The sequence below is a fragment of the Pan paniscus genome, chromosome 20, assembly GCF_029289425.2.
Source record: "Pan paniscus chromosome 20, NHGRI_mPanPan1-v2.0_pri, whole genome shotgun sequence".
Classification (NCBI taxonomy): domain Eukaryota; kingdom Metazoa; phylum Chordata; class Mammalia; order Primates; family Hominidae; genus Pan; species Pan paniscus.
Genome location: NC_073269.2, coordinates 19,936,632 through 19,961,203, shown reverse-complemented (window position 1 = coordinate 19,961,203; position 24,572 = coordinate 19,936,632). Strand labels below are relative to the sequence as shown.

Genomic DNA, 24,572 nt, shown 5'->3' with positions numbered 1-24,572 from the left:
AGGCAGAGAATCTAAATGAGTCAGATGTCTGTGCCAGCCCAGCCACCTCTCCCAACCCCCATTCCATAGCCAGCCCATCTGGTTATTACCATCATCATTATGCCTAGTTTATTCATCTCACCTTCCACTGTGTAGATAACACCGACTTCACTTATTATCTCATCGAGTCTTCAAGAGTCTAGACAGATCAGTATTTTTGCTCCCATTTTGCAGATGGAGAAACTGAGGCTCATAGAGGTGAAATGACTGCCCAAGGTCAGCAATTGGCACAGTTGGCATTCAACCCTATAAGGGGTGAGGTGTGGTGGGTCACGTCTGTAGTCCCAGCGCCTTGGGAGGCCAAGGCAGGAGGATCGCTTGAGGTGAGGAGTTTGAGACCAGCTGGGGCATAGTAAGACCCTGTCACTAAAAAAAAAATAATAATAAAAATGATGGCATATACCTATAGTCCTAGCTACTCAGGAGGCTGAGGTAGGAGGCTGGCTTGAGCCTAGGAGTTTGAGGCTGCAGTGAGCTAAGATTGTGCCTCTGCACTCCAGCCTGGGTGACAGAGCAAGACTCTGTCTTAAATATAAAAACAAACAAACAACCCCTAAAAGGTTCCAGCCCAGTTGCCTTAACTGATGCATCATGATGATTCCTCTCTTCCTCCTCCTCTTATTATTTTTCAGCCATTTTGTTTCATTTTATTTCTTATGTTAATAGTGAAACCAAAGGTGAACCTGATTAAGCCCTCCAGACTTAATCTGCCTCGCTTTTAATTGCTTACTTACTTTTAATTGCTTACTTATAGTTGATCTTAAAAGCGCCACTAGCAAGTAACGTAGCCAAATAATGCATAACTAAACTCCCACTGGCTTCCTTACAGATAACATTTTTGTCTGTTGGACACTATAGTAATGGGTGCTTAAAGTTGTTTTTCAGGAACTAGGTAGGAGGCAGCTCTTGTTTAGTTTAAGCCAGTGGAGATCACTGACCCTTCATCTGCACCTATGTGGGTAGCTGATATCAGAGGGCCGTAAACTCCACCTTCAGATCATGCTAAATGCTATTTTTTGCACAAACGTCCTATCTAAAGCCATGTAGCTCAACCACGCTTGCTCAGAAATCCTGATTACCTCCCCTTCCCTACCTGCCAGTCACCTTTCTCCGTACTTTAGGCCACCCCGTTTTCTATCCCATAAGTACCCTCAAACCCTATTTTTGGGGAGGAGAATTTGAGACCTGTTTTACCACCTCGTCGCTTAATTGCCTCATGAATGAACTCTTTCTCTTCTGCAAAATCTGTCATTACATTGATTGGCTTGCTGCACAGAGGAAGAACAAACTTGGTTCGATAGCAACAGCTTAAATGAGATATAATTTACGTATTATACAATTCACCCACCTGAAGTGTGCAATCCAGTGGGTTTCAATATATTCACAGTGATGCAACCATTGCGTCAGTTCATTTTGGAACATTTTGTTTTTTCTTTTTTTGGAGACAAGATCTTGATCTGTCACCCAGGCTGGAGTGCAGTGGAGCGATCACAGCTCACTGCAGCTTAAAACTCCTGGGCTCATTCGATCCTTCCACCTCAGCCTCCTGGGCAGCTGGGACTACAGGTGTGCACGTACATGCCTTGTTACTTTTTTCCTTAAGATTTTTTGTAGAGACAAAGTCTTGCTATGTTGCCCAGGCTGGTCTCGAACTTCTGGCCTCAAGGGATCCTCCCCACTCGGCCTCCCAAAGTGTGAGATTACAGGCGTGGGCCACCACACCTGGCTCATTTTAGAACATTTTTATCACCCCCCAAAAGAATCCAAGTACCCTTTAGCTATCACTCCCAATCTCTCCATACATCCCAGCCTTAGGCAACCACTAGCCGAGTTTCTGTCTCTGCAGGTTTCCCTGTTCTGGATATTTCACAGAAATAGAATCATACACTGTGTGATTTTTGTGTCTGGCTTCTTTCATTCAGCATGATGTTTTCAAGAACAGTATTGCGGGGATGTTGGTTTGTTGTCTCCTGTTTCATTTTGTTTTGGTTTTTAGAGAGCCAAGTGTTAGATGTCTTTCAGCAAACCATTGCAGACACTTCCATTCCAATTCCTTCCCCTAAGATCCAGCCTTCTTAGCTGACCAGATCCTATAAATCAATGAGACTTCAAGGAGGAGGAAGATAGCATCCACATGGTAGCATATATTAGAACTTCATCCCTTTTTCTGACTGAATAATAGTCCATTGTACAGATATACCTCATTTTGTTTATTTATTCATCTGTGGAGGAACATTTCAGTTGTGTTAGGCTTTTGGCTATTTGAAGGATGCTGTTATACATATTTATGTACAAGTTTTATGTGGATTTTTTTTTGAGACAGGGTCTCACTAAGTTGCCCAGGCTGGAGTGCAATGGTATGATCTCAACTCACTACAACCTCTGCTTCCCGGACTCAAGCAATTCTCCAGCCGCAGCCTCCCCAGTAGCTGGGACTACAGGCGTGCACTACCATGCCAGGCTAATTTTTTGTGTGTTTTTTGTAGAAACTGGGTTTTGCCATGTTGCCCAGCTGGTGTTAAACTCCTGAGCTGAAAACGATCCACCTGCTTGGGCCTCCCAAAGTGCTGGGATTACAGGCGTGAGCCACCACGCTTAGCCTGATGCATGTTTTAATTCCATTCCTAGTAGTGCAACTTTCTAGCAATACAGAAATGTTTTTTTTTAGCAAAACTGGCCCGTTCTCATCCTTCCAATTCTTCCCTTTGCTTCCAGGTAGCCCAGGCACAAGACTGAGCAATTTCCCTTCAGTTCCTATTGCCGCATTGACTTACACACATTCGCAAGTTGTTAGTTACATAGGTGGGCCCATTCTACAAAATTGTCCTGTTACTTGCCTTGTTCACCGAATTATATGTCTGGGTCATCTTTCCATGTTAGCACATATGGAACAAACTCAATTTTTTTGTGTTCTTTAAACAACTATTGAGAATAACCTATGTGAAGAAAAGTGCGCGACTCTTTTTTTTTCTTTCTTTTTTTTTTTGAGACGAAGTCTTGCTCTGTCACCCAGGCTGGAGGGCAGTGGCATGATCTTGGCTCACTGCAACCTCTGCCTTCCGGGTTCATGCCATTCTCCTGCCTCAGCCTCGCGAGTAGCTGGGATTACAGGCACTCACTACCACACCTGGCCAATTTTTGTATTTTTAGTGGAGATGGGGTTTCACCATGTTGGTCAGGCCTGTCTCGAACTCCTGACCTCGTGATCTGTCCCTCTTGGCCTCCCAAAGTGCTGGGATTACAGGCATGAGCCACCGCGCCCGGCCTAGTGCACAACTCTTAAATGTGCAGCTTGATAATTTTTTTCAAACTGAACATATCCACGTGACCGACAATTCAGTGGTGCTATTGAATCAATTCTGCAATGGCATAAAAAGTACACACTTTTCACTAAAAGAGAAACAAAACCCAGGAAAACACCAAATTAAACTGGACATAACATCCTACACTTACCCCATGCCAAAATTTTAGCTAAAGCATGCTTTTGCTGTCTTCTTCCTCCTTGAAATCTCATTGTTTGACAGGGTCTGGTCCGTTAAGAAAGTTGGATCTTAGGGGAATCAGTCAGGACTCGGGGTGTTTGCAATGATGTGTTGGAAGATGTCTAACACTTGGCTCTCTAAAAACAAGACAAAATGAAGCCAAAAAACCACAACAAATCAACATCCCACAATACTATTCAGCCATAAAAAGAATGAGATCCTGTCATTTGTGGTAACATGGATGGAACTGGAGGACAGTATGTTAGGTGAAATAAGCTAGAAACAGAAAGTTAAACAGCACATGTTCTCATTCATGTGTGGAAGCTAAATAAGTTGATTTTGTAAAAGCAAAAAGTGGAACAGAGGATGTTAGAGGCTGGGAATGGTAGGGGGAAGAGAGGATAGGGAGAGATTTGTTAAAGGATACAAAATTACAGCTAGTGCTGTTCACAACAGCAAAAACATGGAATCAACCTAGGCGCCCATCAACAGTGGACTGGATAAAGAAACGTGTTATATATATATGTGTGTGTGTGTGTGTGTGTGTGTGTGTATGTGTGTATATGGTGTATATATATATGGTGTGTGTATATATACCATGGAATACTATGCAGCCATAGAAAATAACAAAATCATGGTTGGGTGCATGGCTCATGCCTGTAATCCCAGCACTTTGGGAGGCCAAGGTGGGTGGATCACCTGAGGTCAGGAGTTTGACAACAGCCTGGCCAACATGGTGAAACCTCATCTCTACTAAAAATACAAAAATTAGCCAGGCGTGGTGGCGCATGCCTGTAATCCCAGCTACTGGGGAGGCTGAGGCAGGAGAATTGCTTGAACCCAGGAGGCAGAGGCTACAGTGAGCCAAGACCGTGCCACTGCACTCCAGCCTGGGCGATAGAGCAACACTCTGCCTCAAAAAAAAAAAAAAAAAAAAAAAAAAAAAAAGAAAAGAAAAGAAAAGAAAACAACAAAATCATGTCGTTTGCAGCAAAATGGATGCAGCTGGAGGCCATTATCCTAAGCGAATTAATGCAGGAACAGAAAACCAACCACCACATGTTCTCACTTATAAGTGGGAGCAAAACATTGACTACTCGTGGACATGAAGATGGAAACAATAGACACTGGTGACTACTAGAGGGAGGAGGGCAGGAGAGGGGGTGAGGGTTGAAAAACTACCTACTGTGTCCTGTGCTCACTACTTGAGTGATGGGATCATTCATACAGCAAACCTTAGCATCATGTAGTGTAGCCACTGATATGGTCTGGCTCTGTGTCCCTACTCAAATCTCATCTTGAATTGTAATCTGAATTGTAATCCCCAGGTATTGGGGGAGGGACATCGTGGGAGGTGATTGGATCATGGGGCCAGTTGTCCCATGCTGTTCTCGTGATAGTGAGTGAGTTGTCCTGAAATCTCATGATTTTATAAGGGGCTTTTCCCACTTTGCTCTTCACTTCTCTCTCCTGCTACCACGTAAGACGTGCTTCTTCCCCTTCTGCCATGATTGTAAGTTTCCTGAGGCCTCCCCGGCCATGGGGAACTGTAAGTCAATTAAACCTCTTTCCTTTATAAGTTACCCAGTCTTGGGTATTTCTTTATAGAGTATAAAAATGGATTAATAAACTCATGTAACAAATATGCACATGTACCACTGAATTTAAAATAAAAATTGAAAAAGAAAGATAAAGGTAACTTCAAAATGGTAGAAACATTTTATGGCATTTTTACTTGCCCTTGTCCCCAGCTCTATCTCCCCACCAAAAAATACAGCTAGGTAGGAAGAATAAGTTCTAGTGTTCTACAGCACTGTAGGGTAACTACAGTAAACAATAATATATTACATAGTTTCAAATCGCTAGAAGGAGAATATTGCATGCTCCCAACACAAAGAAATGATAAGTGTTTGAGATGATCGACATGTCAATTACCCTGATCTGATTACTGTATGTCATATGCCTCAAAACATCACTATGTACTCCATGAATATGTACAATTATTATGTGTCAATTAAAAAATAAAGAGGATGGCCAGGCGTGGTGGCTCACATCTGTAATCCCAGCACTTTGGGAGGCCGAAGCCAGCGGATCACTGGAGGTCAGAGTCTGACACCAGCCTGACCAACATGATAAAACCCCATCTCTACTAAAAATACAAAAATGTGCCAGGTGTGGTGGTATGCATCTGTAATCCCAGCTACTTGGGAGGCTGAGGCAGGAGAATTGCTTGAACCTGGTAGACAGAGGCTGCAGTGAGCCAAGATTGCACCATTGCACTCCAGCCTGGGCGAGAAAAGCAAAACTCCGTTAAAAAAAAAAAAAAAAGAAAGAAAGGAAAACGAAAAAACCTCCCAAACAATAAAAAGCAAAAAATGTCCTCATTTGTAATGTTGCTAATTTCCATGATGTATTCACTCTTGCTGTAGCTGATTTCAAGTTACAAACATGGCATCACTGAATGCAGAGTTGGGAAGAACTAGCCTTGGATTAGCCCAGGATTGAAAGGGCATTTCTGAGGCAGCCCCTGCCCCTGCGTGGAGGCAGGTGGGTTTAGACTGCCCAGTTCTTGGGTTGAAGGCTGTGCTTGAGTGTTTCATTTGGAACCAGGCACACAGTGAGAGCCCAAGAAGGAAGAACTGGGTGGATGAGTGTACTGGGATGCCCAGTTTAGTTTTGTCTCCTAAAATGGAGGTTGGCAGAGATGGTTCCTCATGAATTTCTCCTCAGTCCAATGATGATGAAATGTCGGGAGATCCTGGCTCCTCTGATGAGACACATATTTACACAGTATCAGTATGTGGGAGAATGTGTCACCATGGGCTGGAGTACTTGTGAGTTAACTAATTAAGTAATTAAATTGATTAATTATATTAATCAGAGTTATCTGGCAACTGGCTGGTCCAAGAAAGGCAACCTGGTGTAAGGACTCCATGGAGGAATGCATGCATTGACTCCCAAAGTGGTTACAGGGTTACAAGTTGGCTTCATAGAGGAGGTATATGTCACCTGAGACTTGAGGAATGAGTAGGTGCTTTTCAGGTGGGCATATGGGAGAGGTAGCCAGTGCAGAGGGGTCCCAACATGGGGAAATAGCAGAGGTGAATGAGTGAGCTTGGTGAATGCAAGGCACCATGTCTGTTTCCACATGGCCAGAGAATTAAGTGTAAGAGACGGTGGTGAGAGTTAGTCCAGGTGGTGAGAGGTGAGTTCAGGTGATGGGAGATGAGTCTAGATGATGGGAGATGGGTCTAGGTGGTGAGAGATGAGTCTAGGTGGTGAGAAGTGATTCCAAGTGGTGAGAAGTGATTCCAGGTTGTGAGAGATGAGTCCGAGTGGTGCGAGGTGAATCTAGGTGGTGAGAGATGAGTCTAGGTGTTGAGAGGTTAGTCCAGGTGAAAGGTGAGTCCAGATGGTGAGATATGAGTCCAGGGTGTGAGAGGTGAGTCTAGGGGGTGAGAGGTGAGTCCAAGTGGTGGGAGGTAAGTCCAGGTGAGAGGTGAGTCCCGGTGTTAAGAGGTGACTCCAGGTGAGAGATGAGTCCAGAAGGTGAGAGGTGAGGTGAGTCCAGGTGGGCTAGTCCAGGTGTTGAGAAGTGAGTACAGCTGGTGAGAGATGAGTTCAGGTGAGAGATGAGTTCAGTTGAGATGTGAGTCCAGGTGGTAAGAGATGAGTCCAGTGAGAGGTGAGTCCAGTTGGTGAGAGGTGAGTCCAGGTGGTGAGAGGTGAATCCAGGTGGTGAGAGGTGAGTCCAGGTGGGTGAGTCCAGGTGGTAAGAGATCAGTTCAGTTGAGTTGTGAGTCCAGGTGGTGAGAGATGAGTTCAGTTGAGATGTGAGTCCAGGTGGTGAGAGGTGAGTCCAGGTAGTGAGAGATGAGTCCAGGTGGTGAGATATGAGCCCAGGTGGGTGAGTCCAGCTGGTGAGAGATGAGTACAGGTAATAAGGGATGAGTCTCGTTGGTGAGAGGTGAGTCCAGGGGGTGAGAGATAAGTCTAGGTGATGAGAGGTGAGTCCAGATGGGTGAATCCAGGAGGTGACAGTGAGTCCAGGTGGTGAGATGTGAGTTCTGGTGGTGAGAGGTGAGCCCAGTGATGAGAGGAGAGTCCCTTTGTTGAGAGATGAGTCCTGGTGATGGGAAGTGAGTCCAAATGGTGAGAGGTGATTCCAGGAAAGGGTGAGATCATGAAGGGGCTTGAAGTCACTCTAAGGGAGTCTGAATTTGGTTGGTTGGGTTGTAGGGTGACCAACCGTCCTGGTTTGCCCAGATCTGCAGAGTTTTCTGGCATGTGGGGATTTCACTGCTAAGAAGCCAGGGAAGTCCCAGGCAAAGTGAATAAGGTGGTCCCTGATCCAAATAGGCAATGGGGAGCCATTGAGGAATTCAGAGCTGGAGAGTGACACAAGGACTCTTGGTTGTTAAAAGACTCGTAGGTGGGAATTGAACAATGAGAACACATGGACACAGGAAGGGGAACATCACACACTGGGGCCAGTTGTGGGGTAGGGGAGGGGGGAGGGAGGGGGGAGGGATAGCATTAGGAGATATACCTAATGTTAAATGATGAGTTAATGGGTGCAGCACACCAACATGGCACATATATATATATGTAACAAACCTGCACGTTGTGCACATGTACCCTAAAACTTAAAGTATAATAAACAAAAAAACAAAAAAGATTAATCAGATCTCAAGTAAAACGAAGCTTCTGCAGGAAGCTTCTGCTGAACGCTTCATGGACCAGGTGGTTCCAAATTACTGTGGCTGCCTGCACTTCTCCTGGGAAGTCATTTTACTCTTATAAATCTCCTTTGATATCTTCTTTCTCCCAAAGACAGTCAGCCAGTGAGAGTGTGAGCCATGCATGTTGTGTTTACGCAGCACCCAGCATGACACATGAAAAATGTTCAATGTGCATTGGGAGCAAAGGCCTGAAGTTGTCAGAATTGATGCTTCTGCCCCTTCACTCTACAGATGCTCTACAGATATAAACTGGAAATAATACTACGTCCTTCCTTAAGAATACAGTATGAGCCAGGAGTGGTGTAGTCCCAGCTACTTAGGAGGCTGAGGTGGGAGGATTGCTTGAGCCCAGGAATTTGAGGCTGCAATGAGCTATGATTGCACCACTGCTGCACTCCAGCCTGGGCAACAGAACAAGACCCTGTCTCTCAAAAAAAAAAAAAAAAAACAAAAGAACATAATATGAAATTTTGTATGCTTTGATCAGTATCTCCCTATTACCTGCCCCAGCCCCTGGCAACCACCATTCTACCTCTCGACTTTCATGAGTCGGACTTTTTTAGATCTCATGTATAAGTGAGATCATGCAGTATTTGTTTTTCTGTGTCTGGATTATTTCACTTACCGTAATGTTCTCTCTAAATTCATCCATGTGGCAAATGACAGAATTTCCTCCTTTTAAAGGCTGAATAGTATTTGACCTGTGATCCCAGCTACTCCAGCCTGGGCGACAGGCTGGATTTTTTGTGTGTGTTTTTGTGTTTTTAGTAGAAATGGGTTTATTTTTGAGGCTAATTTTTGTATTTTTAGTAGAGATGGGGTTTCACCATGTTTGCCAGGCTGCTCATGAACTCCTGACCTCAGGCGATCTGCCCGCCTCAGCTTTATTTTTTAATTTTTTACTAGAGGCAGGTGTCTTTCTATGTTGTTATTATTTTTAAATGGCACATAATAATTGTATGTATTTATGGAGTACAGCGATATTTTGATGCATATAAACAATGTACAATGATCGAATCAGGGTGATTAGACTATCCATCATCTCAAACATATATAATTTCTTTGTGTTGAGAACATTCAACATCTTCTCCTTTAGCCATTTGAAAATATACAATAAATTATTGTTAGCTATGGTCACCCCACAGTGCTTTAGAGCACTAGAACTTATATGTTTTTGAGATCTAAGATTTGTACAGCATGGTGACTATAGTTAATAATATTGTACATTTCAAAATTGCTGAAAGAGTAGATTTTCTTTTTTCTTTTTCTTTGAGATGGAGTTTTGCTCTTGTCACCCAGGCTGGAGTGCAATGGTGCAGTCTTGGCTCACTGCAACCTCCGTCTCCTAGGTTCAAGTGATTCTCCTGCTTCAGCCTCCCAAGTAGCTGGGATTACAGGTGCCCGCCACCATGCCTGGCTATATTTTTTCAATTTTTAAACATTAAATTTTTTTTGGTGATATCTAGACTTCAAAAAAGAGTAGATTTTAAATATTCTTATTAGAGGAAAAAAAAGGAGAGATGATATGTTTACTAGCTTGGTTTCTTCATTCCACAATATAGACATATGTGAAAACACCACATTGTACCTCATAAATATATACAATTATTATTTGTCAATTTAAAAATTGACAAATTCAAAAAAAGAAATAAAATACTATTATTCATTAAAATAAAAATACTATTACTCATTTAAAAAAGCAGCAATGGGCCGAGTGCAATGGCTTACTCCTGTAATCCCAGCACTTTGGGAGGCTGAGGTGGATGGATCACGAGGTCAGGAGTTTGAAACCAGCCTGACCAATATGGTGAAACCACATCTCTACTAAAAATACAAAAATTACCCAGGCGTGGTGGCACATGCCTGTAGTCCCAGCTACTCGGGAGGCTGAGGCAGAAGAATCCCTTGAACCTGGGAGGTGGAGGTTGCAGTGAGCCGAGATTGTGCCATTGTACTTCAGCCTGGGCTACAGAACGAGACTCCGTCTCAAAAACAAAAAACAAAACAAAAAAAAAAAAAACAAAAACAAAACCAAAACACAAAACCAGCAATGGCATCTTAGGCCTGAAAGTCAATGTGGGTGAGGGCTCCCCGTCTCCAAGCAGCCCAAATCTCTTGGGTTGTTTTGCAGAAGAGCAAGTGCATATGTTTCACTGAACATGCTCATGCTTCCTGGGCATGATTTTCCTGAGAGTTCACAGTCATGGTGAATATCTTCTGCCTTCACACACCATCAGAGAATGGCCACGTATCTAAATTGTTCATGCTTGCCCCCTGGGCACATCCATGAATTCATCTTCATAGCCACAGTGCTGTTTCCCTGCCTGGAGTCCATATTCGCATCTATGTCACCAGCCCATGCTTCTCTCTGAATCTCAGGTCCTGACCTCTGGGGCCCCCTTTACTTTTGTTGGGAGTTACAGAAGTGAAAGCTCATCACAGTGTTGAAAGGAGGTGGTGTTGCTCAAAGATCTTTGGCAACTTTTCATCATTCTGGGCTTCCTTGGGGGGTAAACAATCCATGGGCCAGCGACAAGATGAGACAGCATCTTGTCGGGCAGGATTTTGTTCTCCACAATCTGGGAAGACATCCAAGCACCCCAGGTGTTCCTTCCCTTCCTGAAAGTATGAAAGTTTTGCAAGCCATTGAGCTTGCAATGCAATGGGGAGCCCAGCTGTGCAGCTGTAATTTCTCAAGCAATCCCCAAGATAATTCTTTATTTTTTTTACTTCATCTGATTTTTTATGTTCCTTCTGGGTGTCTGTTGCCATGTGCACGCACAATTAAAAAATTCGAATACGTTTAGTAGTAGCAGTCATACCAGCAGTAGTAGTTGTTGTTGTATTGGGATGAAAATCTTGATTGCATTTGCAACTATTCTTGCAACTCAGCTCTGTGAAGAAGGGGGGTTGATTTATCATCAAGGCAAGGAATGCATATCACACATGTCACTTTTCAAAACAAAATTTATATAAAGTATACACAGAAGCCGTCAGTCAATACAGAATACCCATATTTCAGGTGTGATATGTATTCTTTTACTGACCTTCGCTTACCTAAGTCACAGGATTGAGAGATGCTCTTCATTCACTTAGAGCATTTTTTTTTTCTTTTTCGTAGACAAGGGGTCTTGCTGTGTTGCCCAGGCTGCTCTCGAACTCCTCCTGGGCTCAAGCAATCCTCCCACCTCGGCTTCTCAAAGAGAGCTGGGATTACAAGAGTGAGGACTTAGAGCATTTTAAGCATAGAAATGCTAATTCCGACAACAGCTGTGCAACTGCATGGAGAAAAGTGAGGTTTAAGAATAGTTAAATAACTTGGCTCCCAAGCGTTGCAGCTGGGCTCTGACAGCAGCTCTCTGGAACTCCCAAGTCTTCTTATTTCCCTTCCTTTATGGCCCAAGGATGGGATCCATGAAAAAGAAACGAAGGAAATGTTTGGCTACTCTCTAGGTCCATCCTGAGAAGCTCACATGAGTTTGGCAGAATGAATGAGTTTGTCAAAGCTGCTCTAGGGGAACTGAAGCAGGTTTGGTAACAAAGGCAGTTCTCCCTCTCTCACCTTAACATGCAAGGCTGCACATCTGCATTCTCTGATGTGGTGCATCTTTTGACCATTTATATATTGCTTCTATCCCTACCAAGTCGCTATAGATATGTGTGTGTGTGTGCACGTGCGTGTGTGTGGTGTGAGGGGTGCAGGTGGAAGAGATGCAAATTCAAGTGAGGAATTTTCATTCTGTAGCAAACAGATAATTGAATGGAAGGCACAACAGCACAATGGTAAAAATGTATCCTTTGAAATCAGACTTTCTGGGTTGGATTCCTGACCCTAGTGACTCGAATTCTGAATTATGTAACCTTTTGGTGGCTGAGTTTCCTTATCTGTAAAGAAGCGATAGTAATACCCACTTTACTGGAGTGTGATGAGGGGTTAATGTATCTAAAACACTTGGAAGAGTTTCTGTCATCTAGGAAGCATTCTATTTAACTCCCTAAATACTTCTTGACTTCATCCTTTTCTCTCCAACATCCCTTTCTGTGCCCTAGTTGAGATGTCCAATATCTGTGACCTGGGGAGCAGATGTAGACTCCTAATAAATCCCTACTAGCTGGTTGTGTGACCTGGAAAGGCCCACGTCACACCCCAGGACAACCGCCTCTTTAGTGTCCACAAGGAGGTTGTCTCTGGTCAGCCGGCTGGTGTTTTGGAAGCTGCGTGGTGTGTGTGTTGCAGATCTTTTTCATGATGAAGGTGGAGGAAAGGAGGTGGCCATAAACCGATACTATCCATAAGCTGGGCCAAGTCTTCAGGGAGGACCTGGTTCACACCACCGTGGGATGAGATGACCTAATAGCAATTAATGATGCCTGTAATCACTGAGGTGTTAATGAGGCAGGAGATGAAGACAGAGGAATAATTATTGTGTGTTAGTTCCACGAACAAGCAGAAATGGCAACGGTGGTTACTCTTGCAATGAACAGTCACAAACATGTTTCTGTGTTCAAGAAAGGGGTGAGGAAAGAGATAGGAAAGAATGAGTGAGAGAATCCCAGAGAGTATGTGAAAGGGTGCTTGGGTAGAAAATGATCGCTGGAAGAGAGGTTTCAGCAGAATTGCCTGCCCCAGGCCCTTTCTCCACAGAACGATGACATGAAAGTCCACTGTGGTCAACAACGTATCAACTGATGGGGCATTGTGAATCTAAGGGAATCTACTGATGAGATGTAGAGGCCTTCTAGAACCTGAAAGGCCAGAAGTGGAAAATGTCTATGTGAAATCAGACCCCCCAAAGACTGACCTCGAGAAGGTCTCCTCCTCTCCTTCCCTCCCTCTCTCCCTCCCTCCCTCCCTCCTTTCCTTCCTTTTTTCCTTCTCTCTTCCTTTCTCCTCTTCTTTCCTTCCTTCATTCTCTCCCTCCCTTTCTCCTTTCTCCCTTTTTTCTTCTTCCCTCTTTCTTCCTTCCTTCCCTCCTTCCCTCCTTCTTCCTCTCCTTTCCTTCCCTGCCTCCTTCCTTTCTTCCCTCCTGCCTCCTCCCTCCCTTCCTTCCTTCCTTCCTTTTTTCCTTTCTCCTCTCCTTCCTTCATTTCTTCTTTCCTTCCTTCTCTCCTCTTTCCCTCCATCCTTCTCTCCCTCCCTCCTTCCTTGCTTTCTTTCTTCCCTCCTCTCTTCCTCTCTTCCTTTTCTTTTCTTTCCTTTTCCCTCCCTCCCTCCTTCCTTTCTTCCTTCATTCTCTCCTCCTCTCCTTCCTTCCTTCCTTCCCTCCCTCCCTCCCTCCTTCTCCTCTCTTCCTCCTTCCTCTTTTTTTTCTTCCTTCTCTCTCCCTTTCTTCCCTCCTTCCTGCTAACATTTATTGTCTTCCTACTATGCCCCAGGGTGTGGCAGATATAGTGGAAAAAATGCTGTCATGGACCTTAAGTTTACTGGGGGGAGATAATCATTAGCAAAACAGTCACGTGAATGAATATGTATTTGGAAGCTGAGATAAGCACACAGAAGGAGAGAAGCCAGTTCTTTGAGAACATAAAGGAACCTGCCATGGCTCCACTACTAAGACTTCCCGGAGGAGGAGACATGCTTGAGTGAGAATTTTCTGGGCAAAGGTGTAGGACCAACGGGGAGTGAGAAAGGGTGGCCCAGGTATAGAACAAACATGAACAAAATCACTGTAGCTGGAGAGGAGGCCAATGGGAAGGGTGATGGGGGAATGGCCGCCCCAATTTTTTTCTCTCTCGCTCTGTTGCCCAGGCTGGAGTGCGGTGGTGCAATCTCAGCTCACTGCAACCTCTGCCTCCTGGGTTTAAGCGATTCTCGTGCCTCAGCCTCCCTAGTAGCTGGGATTACAGGTACCCGCCATGACTCTGGGCTAATTTTTTTTTTTTTGTAATTTTAGTAGAGACAGAGTTTTCCCATGTTGGCCAGGCTGGTTTCGAGCTCCTGGCCTCAAGTGATCCATCCACCTTGGTCTCCCAAAGTGCTGGGAGATTACAGGTATGAGCCACTAAGCCCAGGGGATGGCCCAAGATTTGAATGGAGAAAGGCAGGAGCCAGCCCTGCAGGCCTCTGTCCTCAAGCAAGTCTTTTCTCCAAACAGAATGGAATCGAACTTCTCCACATTGGCCTCCAATCACTACAGGTGGTAGTGTCAGAACTGAAGGAGATAAGTACATTCAAGACTGCTCAAATCAGACCCAGAGAAGACTTTCCTCAATTTATAAGGCTTCGATTAGGCCAGGCACTTTGCAAGTGCCCCAGAGTGGGGAAACCTCTTTAAGAATCTGTGGATAAAGACTGGGTACCCAGGATTGCTGTCTGACAGTACAAGAGTCCTTGAGTCTTCAAGTATACTGATGCATTGCAGAATTTTTCATCAATGAGAATGAGATTTCTGTTGGAAGAATGTGACTTTCCAGCAAGGAGGACGTACAGAAAAAGAGGGGTCCCAAGTGAAATAAATATGAAGGAAAAAGGCATCCAGATGACATTCAAAGAGGAATCTGATTTGCAACATTGAGCCCCTAGCCACCTCTCCAGCCTCATCCACCACCATCTTAAAAATATCTTCAACTTCCCAAACACATCACATGCTTTCCCGCCTGCCCCAGGGCCATTGCACAGGCTGTTATGCTTTCCTGAGTCTTCTCCACTTTCTCTTTTTTACCTGACTGATGTCCATTCATACTTCAGATGTCAGCTTTAATGTCAGCTTTCTTAGGGACGTCCCTGACCTGCTTTCTCTTCCACTGAGTAAGATCTCCTTCATTTTTATGCATCAATCACACCTGGCCCTCCTCCTTTTGATCCTTTTTTTTTGTGTGTGTGAGATGGAGTCTCGGTCGGTCACCCAGGCTGGAGTGTAGTGGTGCCATCTCAGCTCACTGCAACCTCTGCCTCCCAAGTTCAAGTGATTTTCCCACTTCTGCCTCCTGAGTAGCTGGGACTACAGGCATACAGGCGTGCACCACCATGCCTGGCTAATTTTTATAATTTTAGTAGAGACAGGGTGTCACCATTTTGGCCAGGCTGGTGTTGAACTACTGACCTCGTTATTCACCCGCCTCAGCCTCCCAAAGTGCCGGGATTACAGGCATGAGCCACTGTGCCTGGCCCTCCTTTGATCCTTTTAATGACTCAGGTCAATATTTGTCCTCTCTGTTGATGGAGCACTCACACACTGTCTGCTAGGCGCTGTAGTGAGCACTTTAAGGAACACTATCTCATTTAATTCTCACAGCCCTGCAAGATAAGAATCTTTATTATAACAAATATATATGGGGGAAACTGAGGCACAGAGAGTTTAGTTTGGCCAAGGTCTCTCAATTAATAATCACCCGCATCACAATTTGAACCGATAGCTGCCTCCAGAATCCACATTCTCTAATATTTCCTGCAGCACAGAGGGAGGAGGGGTAAGGCTGGACAAGTATGCAGGGACTTTTCAGAGCAAGATGGCTCTGCTCTTCCTAGCCACCTCTGGCACTCAGAACTTACCCTGTAAAACAAGGATCACTGGCCAGGCGCGGTGGCTCACGCCTGTAATCCGAGCACTTTGGGAGGCTGAGGCAGGAGAATCGCTTGAACTTGGGAGGCTGAGGCAGGCAGATCACCCCCTTTTGGGTCTTACCAAACAGAGATACAATGCTTTGCAGGGACATATGGTTAGGTCAGTAGATGACTCCAGTGATGAACTGGGGAAGGTGGGAGGAGAGAGCTGCTTAGTGGTCCATGGTTATGCCTCTGGAGGTGGAGAGGCAAAGGGGACCCTGGACTTCTACTAACACAATGTCGGAACTGAAAGAAATAATCCGCCCCCTCCTGACCCCATATATTACTTATAAGCTTGGAAGTCTTACAGAATATAAGTAACTGGGCTGGGTGTGGTGGCTCATGCCTGTAATCCCAGCACTTTGGGAGGCCAAGGCAGGTGGATTACATGGGGTCAGGAGTTTGAGACCAGCCTGGCCAACATGGCCAAACCCCCTCTCTACTAAAACTACAAAAAATAGCTGGGTGTGGTGGCAGGCAACTGTAATCCTAGCTATTTGGGAGGCTGAGGCAGGAGAATCGCTTGAACTTGGGAAGCAGAGGTTGCATGAGCTGAAATCGTGCCACTGCACTCCAGCCTGGGTGACAGAGTGAGACTCTGTCTCAAAGAAATATATGCATATATATACACACACATATATATATATATATACACACACACACACACACACATATATGTAACTGACTTAAGAAATAGAATTATATTTTTTTTCTTTCATGCAGAAATACAGATAGATAGCTCAGAGCTGGAATGGAGGCTCAGTAATCACCAGGGAGCCAAACTTTCTCTATTTTGTTGCTCTGCTTGCCTGAACGTACATCTTTACCATGTAACCCAAAGTGGTTGCTTCAGCTCCTATCATCACATCCTATGTTCTAGTTGGGAAGAAAGAGGAAAGGGGAAGGGGAAAGAAGCATGCTCCTTTCCCTTAAAGGAATTGCTGGAATATTTCACATATCCCTTCTACTCTCATTTAGTTGGCCAGAATATAGTTCCATAGCCACAACGGGTCTCAATGGCTTCTCCATGCCCTCTCAGCCTATCCTTAGCCAAGATATGCCTCCTCAAGGATCTAGCAGTGTCCTGCTTCCTTCGTGTCAAAGCCACAAGCCTCATGGTTTGCTTTCTCAGTCTACAGCTCTAGAGGATGAATGGAGTTGTGAAGAGAGCACTGAGAATGGAGTTGGGGACCTCAATTTTAGCCCTGAGCTGCTACAAACTCAGTGAAAGACCTAAATGAAATTGCCTCTCCTATCTGGGTTTCAGCAGCTTCATTTGTAAAATGAGGTGATTGGGCCCTTTCCCTTTCCCATTTCTAGGTTCTAGAAAGTGAGTCACCATCCTCTGCAGAATTCCATGAACTAAATACTTTGTTGGGACTGAAAGTCTTGTCCCTACTTCATTCATGGTCAACCTGATCCCTAGATCACTCAACTCTTCATTCCATCTTTCAAGCATTTCCTCAAGTCTGCAGCCTCAAGTATTCTTTGTTAATGGATGAAGAGTGTCACGAAAACCTCAAGTTTCCCCCAAATCCATACTGCATCTAGTGGCAGAGTTATATAAATATGAGTTTGGCATATGGCCACCAAGCTAAAGATTATGTCTCCCAGGCTCCTTTGCAACTACAGGTAGCCATGTGACTAAGTACTGGACAATAGGAAGTGAGCAGAAGTTGTATGTACAACTTCCAGGTCATGCCCTTAAAGGGGAGGAACATGTCTTTTCCTTCTTCCTTCCTCCTTCCTTCTCCCTGCTGACCACAGGCATGAGGAGGGGTGCTGGGACAGTTATTTTGGAATACAATGTGGAAGCTATAGAAAATTAATCATCTTACCTGCCACCGTGTAAGATGTCCCTCCCATGACACATGGGAAGTGTGGGAGCTACAAATCAAGATGAGATTTGGGTGGGGACACAGCCAAACCATATCACAATACATTTGGACTTGATGGAGAGAGCTGCTCATTCCCCCAGATATCCTAGAGTTTTAGGTGGAAGAAATACTTGGTGATGAGACCTCGGAGTGTCCCTATAGATGGAAAGAAGAATGCATTGAAATAACCAATCCCAATATGCTGCTGTCTCTACTTCCAGGCTTTGTTCAAGAGTTTTTGACTTTGAAGATGATTCTGAGTTATCTTATTTTGGTGTGGGGTTTCTCAACCATGATACAACGGACATTTTCAACTGAGGACTTCTTTGTCATGGCAGGAAGCTGCCCTGTCCACTGTGGGATATTTCAGAGGATCCCTGGCCTCTACCCAATAGATGCCAGCAAGACACTCCATCCCCAGTTGTGACAACCAAAAATGTCTCCAGACATTGCCACATGTCCCTAAGAGTAGTGGGAGAATCGCCTGGTCAAGAAACACTACTTTAGGCCGGGTGCAGTGGCTCACACCTGTAATCCCAGCACCTTGGGAGGCCAAGGCAGGAGGATCACTTGAGGTCAGGAGTTCGAGACCACCCTGGCCAACATGGTGAAACCCTGTCTCTACTAAAAATATAAAAATTAGCTGGGCATGGTGGCGCATGCCTGTAATCCCAGCTACTCGGGAGGCTGAGGCAGGAGAATCGCTTGAACCTGGGAGGCGGAGGTTGCAGTGAGCTGAGATCACACCACTGCACCCCAGCTTGGGTGACAGAGTGAGACTCTGTCTCAAAAAAACAAAACAAAACAAAACACCCACTGTTTTAGTCCTGTATGAGGCTCCCTGAAAAATTATAGCCCGTGCTTGATTGCTTCTTGGCCAGGGAACTCACTACTTTGCAAAGCATGGCCTCCATGGTTAGAAGCAGTAAGGTCTTTCTTAGAGTGAAATAAGGAGTGACTGGTGATGGGCACAGGGTCTCCTTTTTGGGGGGATGTAAATACCTTGGAACTAGATAGAGGCGTTGGTTGCACAACAATTGTGAATTCACCAAATGCCACTAACTTTAAGATGGCTCATTTTATGTGAATGTCATTTCGATAAACAAAAGGAGCATAAACCATGTGTGGAGACCTCCCCCCATGCCAGGCCCTGAACTAAATGAAAAACCCCATTGTCTTTTTTTTATTATTATACTTTAAGTTTTAGGGTACGTGTGCACAACGTGCAGGTTAGTTACATATGTATACATGGGCCATGCTGGTGTGCTGCACCCAGTAACTCGTCATTTAACATTAGGTAAATCTCCAAATGCTATCCCTCCCCCCTTCCCCCACCCCACAACAGGCCCTGGTGTGTGATGTTCCCCTTCCTGTGTCCATGTGTTCTCATTGTTCAATTCCCACCTATGAGTGAGAATATGCGGTGTTTGGTTCTTTGTCCTTGCGATAGTTGGCTGAGAATAATGGTTTCCAGCTTCATCCATGTAAAGGATTATAAATCATGCTGCTATAAAGACACATGCACATGTATGTTTATTGCGGCAGTATTCACAATAGCAAAGACTTGGAACCAACCCAGCCAACGCATGTCCAACAATCATAGACTGGATTAAGAAAATGTGGCACATATACACCATGGAATACTATGCAAAAACCCCATTGTCTTAACGGATCCTCCCAGCAACTTGATGAGAGAGGTACCTTTATCATCCAGTTTTATTTATTTTTTTATTTTATCTTATTTATTTATTTTTTTTGAGACGGAGTCTAGCTCTGTCGCCCAGGCTCGAGTGCAGTGGTGCAATCTCCACTCACTGCAACCTCCACCTCCCAGGTTCAAACGATCCTCCTGCCTCAGCCTCCTGAGTAGCTGAGATTACAGGTGCCTGCCACCACATCTGGCTACTTTTGTATTTTTAGTAGAGATGGGGTTTCACTACATTAGTCAGGCTGGTCTCAAACTCCTGACCTCAGGTGATCCACCTGCCTCGGCCTCCCAAAGTGTTGGGATTACAGGCTCACTGAGCCACCGTGCCCCGCCCATCCACAGTTTTATAGGTCACGAAAACAGAGGGTCAGAGAGATTGAGCAAGTTGCCCGAGGTAACACAGCTCTAAAGGGTCAAGCCCAGGTCTGCATCTCTCCCACAGCAGATGCTGTGCTGCTTGCTTCCCATGTCAGTTTCTCACTTTCCAGGAAAATTGGAAAGAGAATAAGGAAGACAGCAAAGCATGGTGAACTGGATGATTACAAAGGGAACTTTCCAGGTCTAAAGTGGAAAATTAAATGAGGCAATGCACACAGTAACACTCCGCAAACTTTATCTGTTTATTTGTTTATGTATTCACTTAAATATTTACCCAATGTCGGCCTGGAACAGTGGCTCACACCTGTAATTCCAGCACTTTGGGAGGCCTAGGCAGGCGGATCACCTGACGTCAGGAGTTCGAGACCAGCCTGGCCAACACGGCGAAACCCCGTCTCTAACAAAAACACAAAAATTAGCTGGGTGTGGTGGCGCATGCCTGTAATCCCAGCTATTCTGGAGGCTGAGGCAGGAGAATCGCTTGAACCCAGGAGCCAGAGGTTGCAGTGAGCGGAGATCGTGCCATTGCACTCCAGCCTGGGCAACAAGAGTGAAAATCTGTCTCAAAAAATAAAAAATAAATAAATTAAATAAGTAAAATAAATACATGAATGAGAGGAATGTGCCCAATATTTTAAGGGGAAGTTGTAGGGCCAAATTTTGGGTTTTATGGGCCTGAGGCACATTTACCTTTGTGAGTTCCTTCTTCCATCAAAAAATAAATACATAAAACTTTATTGATGTAGCTTATATGAGGTACCTAGAACAGTCAAAGTCATATACAGAAAGTGGTATCTATGGTATCAGTGGTTGCCAGGGGTTGGGGGATGCGGAGGAGGAAAGGAGCGGTTATTATTTAAAGGGTATAGACTTTCTGTTTTGCAAGATTTAAAGAGTTCTGGAGATGGATGGTGGTGAAGGTTGCACAATACTGTGAAGGTACTTAATGCTGCTGAACTGAACACTTAAAAATGGTTAAGAGGGTAAATTTTGTTATGTGTAGTTTACCACGATGAAAAAAATGCTGAAAAGGCAAGGTGCAGTGGCTCACGCTTCTAATCTCAGCACTCTGGGAGGCCAAGGTGGGAGGATCACTTGAAGCCAGGAGTTCGAGACCAGCCTGGGCAACAGAGAAAGACCCCATCGCTCCAAAAAAATACAAAAATTAGCCAGATATGGGGGCACGCACCTGTCGTCCCAGCTACTCAGGAGGCCGAGACAGGAGGCTCACTTGAGCTCAGAAGTTTGAAGCTGCAGTGAGCTATGATTATGCCACTGCACTCCAGTCTGGGTGTCAGAGTGAGACCCTGTCTCAAAAACCCCCCAAAACTCCCAAAATGTGAAAACACCCCTACATTAGTATAGAGATGAATATAAATTGTGTATCACATAAATAACATACAATGCAATATGTCATATATTTATTATTATATTCATATTTTTCTTCTGATTTAAAAAGAAACTACAGGTCGGGCACAGTGGCTTACACCTGTAATCCCAGCACTTTGAGAGGCCAAGGTGGGCAGATCACCTGAAGTCAGGAGTTTGAGACCAGCCTGATCAACATGGTGAAACCCCGTCTCTACTAAAGACAAAAATTAGCTGGGTGTGGTGGCGGCTGCCTGTAATCCCAGTTACTTGGGAGGCTGAGGCAGGAGAATCGCTTGAACCTGGGAGGCGGAGGTTGCAATGAGCTGAGATTGCACTGCTGCACTCCAGCCTGGGCGACAGAGCGAGACTGTGTCTCAAAAAAAAAAGAAAGAAATTACAATAAAAATATTTTTTGTGGGCTCTCTCATTAGTGTTTACTATGCCCAATGCAGAAGTCAGCCCTGGGAAACCAGCAACAGCAGGCAATGCATTTCAAGCATTGGTGTGCATTGGACCCTCCTAGAAAGCTCGTGAGCAATGCGGATTTTTGTGCTTTGCCTTCTGAGATTCTGATTCCGTAGGTCTGGAGTGTGACTCTGGAACCTGGTGCACGTAGGTGTTCTCATGCAGGTGATACCTGATCATTGTTTGAGGGGCATGGGAGGACTTTTTTTTTTTTTTTTTTTTTATAGATAGAATCTTGCTTTGTCACCCAGGCTGGAGTGCAGTGGTGTGATCACAGCTCACTGCAGCCTCAGACTCCTGGGCTCAAGCAATCCTCTTGCCTCAGCCTCCCAAGTAGCTGGGACTATAGGCATGGGCCACTATGCCCAACTAATTTTGTAAACTTTTTTTGTAGAGATGACGGTCTCACCGTGTTTCCCAGGCTTGTCTCAACCTTCTGGGCTCAAGCAATCCTTCTAAGTCAGCCTCCCAAAGTGCTGAGATTACAGGTGTGAGCCACTGTGTCCAGCCAGGAGGACTTTTGGGGGGTAAGGGGACTCCCTACAGTTTTGTTTTTTTTTTTAGATGGAGTCTTGCTCTGTTGGCCATGCTGGAGTGCAGTGGTGTGATCTCAGCTCACTGCAACCTCTGCCTCCTGGGTTCAAGCCCACCTCAGCCTGCTGAGTAGTTGGGACTACAGGCATGTGCCAACATGTGCAGCTAATTTTTGCATTTTTTAAAGTAAAGACAGGGTTTCACCATGCTGGCCAGGCTGGTCTTGAACTCCTGACCTCAAATGATCTGCCAGCCTTGGCCTCCCAAAGTGCTGGGATTACAGGCATGAGCCACCGCGCCTGCCCTGCCTACAATTTTTACAGCCCATACTTAGCCCCTTACTTGCTGGGTGGTGGCATCTATACATTTTGTACTGCTTTGGGCCTATTTCTTCATCTCTAAGGTTGGGATAATGACACCCACCTCATGGTGTCGTGGAGAAGCTTGCTGGGTGCACAGGACTCACATCTAGGGCAGCAGCTGAAATCTCAGCTCTGAGGCAATGGGGGGAATTGTGCAAATGCTGTTTGGGGACATTGTGTGAGCTGAGGTCACAAACTGGGGCGGTGACAGCAAGGTGAGGGTGGCAGGCTGCAAACCCCAGGGCGAGACATTGCTTGCAAGGGGAGCATTTGCCTCCTATGCAAGATTTCTGGGCATCAAGATGGGCAAAGGTGAGGGTAAAGGGATAATTCCCAGCTCCGGGAAGGACCTGCATGAAGGTCAAAAGTCAGCAGGGTGGTTCGGCCCATCGGGGACACTGGCCAATGGACAGAGAGGTGGGTAGGGGCATTTCCCGGCGTCTACACTGCAGCATCACAGAGTTACATGCTCCCATCTGCTAACAGCCCTTTCCCTTCAGACACACAGGTGGAAAAGGCTCCCCACAATCACTGGCATGTGGATATTATGCTAGCTATCCTTTGAGGTTTCCCTACTAGCTGCCCACACCTTTGCAAACACAGTTAATTCCTGTTATTTGCGGTAATGGTCCATAAAGCCACCACGCACACTGAATCAGTGAACGCTGAACCATGGCTCATGGGGAAATACAGGATTAGGTTTCTGTGAGCCTGTGGTCACAGCCCTTTTGTCAACGAATCAAGACATAACCTTGTTTTAGGTGTTTCTATTTAAAGAGAACTTATTTGGCCGGGTGCGGTGGCTCATGCCTGTAATCCCAGCACTTTGGGAGGCCGAGGCGGGTGGTTGGAAGTTCACTTGAGGTCGGAAGTTCGAGAGCAGCCTGGCCAACATAGTGAAACCTTGTCTCTACTAAAAATACAAAAAATCAGCTGGGTGTGGCGGTGTGTGTATGTAATTCCAGCTACTTGGGAAGCTGAGGCAGGAGAATCGTTTGAACACAGGAGGCGGAGGTTGCAATGAGCCAAAATTGCACCACTGCACTCCAGCCTGGGCAAAAAGAGTGAGACTCTGTCTCAAAAAAAAAAAAAGACACCTTATTTAATATATGTGATGCATTCACGCACATGGAGGTCACGGCCACAGCACTATAATGCATGCCTGAATGAAGCTTGTCTAACACATGTATTTTTCCCCTAAGACACATTTCAGCCTTCTTGTGCTCAGGGACAGTAGACAGCACTTCAGCACTAACCCCTGGAAGTCATTTTAAACAGCAAAAACCACCAACAAAATGCACAAAAATGCAAAAAAAAAAAAAAAAAAAAAGAGAGAGAGACAGAGATGCTAAATAGGCTGCCACAAGGACACTTGTTTACGGTAAGACAGCTGGCACAAAAAGGCAGCATCACCTTATTTGCCCTCAGAGGGGCAGTGTGAACATCAGGTGGCTAAAAATGTTTTCACGGCTCTGTGCATGCCTGCAAATGATTGTGAAAGCACTACAAGTACTGATTTTGAAGTGACAAATTTCGGTAAGTGAATTAGCAAGTAAATTTGGGGATAATGAGGATCAACTGTGGTCTCTTAAACTTCTTTCTCTCTCTCTCTTTTTTTTTTTTTTTTTTTTTGAGACAGAGTCTCACTCTGTCACCCAGGCTGGAGTGCAGTGGGGCGATCTCAGCTCACTACAACCTCCACCTCTGGGGTTCAAGCGATTCTCCTGCCTCAGCCTTCCTAAGTAGCTGGGACTACAGGCTCCCGCCACCATGCCTGGCTAATTTTTGTATTTTTAGTAGAGGTAGAGTTTCACCATGTTGGCCAGGCTGGTCTTGAACGTCTGACCTCAAATGATCCGCCCGCCTCGGCCTCCCTAAGTACTGGGATTACAGGCGTGAGCCACCGCACCTGGCCCTTAAACTTCTTTCAAATGGAGTGTGCTGTTTCTTGTTGATATCCTGATTGGTACTGGGAAGAAGTGCTTGAAGAAGAATAGTTTATGTGGGAGTCTGAGCCCCAGGGAGACTGGGGGCCTGTAACCCCCAAGCTGTAGAGTCTGTCTTGACA

General features: G+C 45.2%; 1 protein-coding gene across 2 annotated transcripts in view; it reads right to left on the bottom strand.

Annotated features, from left to right (window-relative positions):
* The window catches only part of CASP14 (caspase 14), a 32,430-nt gene extending 9,438 nt beyond the window's left edge, over positions 1–22,992 (bottom strand). Inside the window, exons 1-3 of one of the 2 annotated variants that reach the window (XM_055104182.3) lie at positions 22,566–22,992; positions 17,648–17,842; positions 122–405 (exon numbers count right to left, since the gene is read on the bottom strand). The gene's annotated coding sequence lies outside the window, so the exon portion shown is untranslated. The remainder of the gene's footprint in view (positions 1–121; positions 406–17,647; positions 17,843–22,565) is intronic. The other variant, XM_055104183.2, reaches the window with a different exon arrangement.
* Between the last annotated feature and the right edge of the window lie 1,580 nt (positions 22,993–24,572).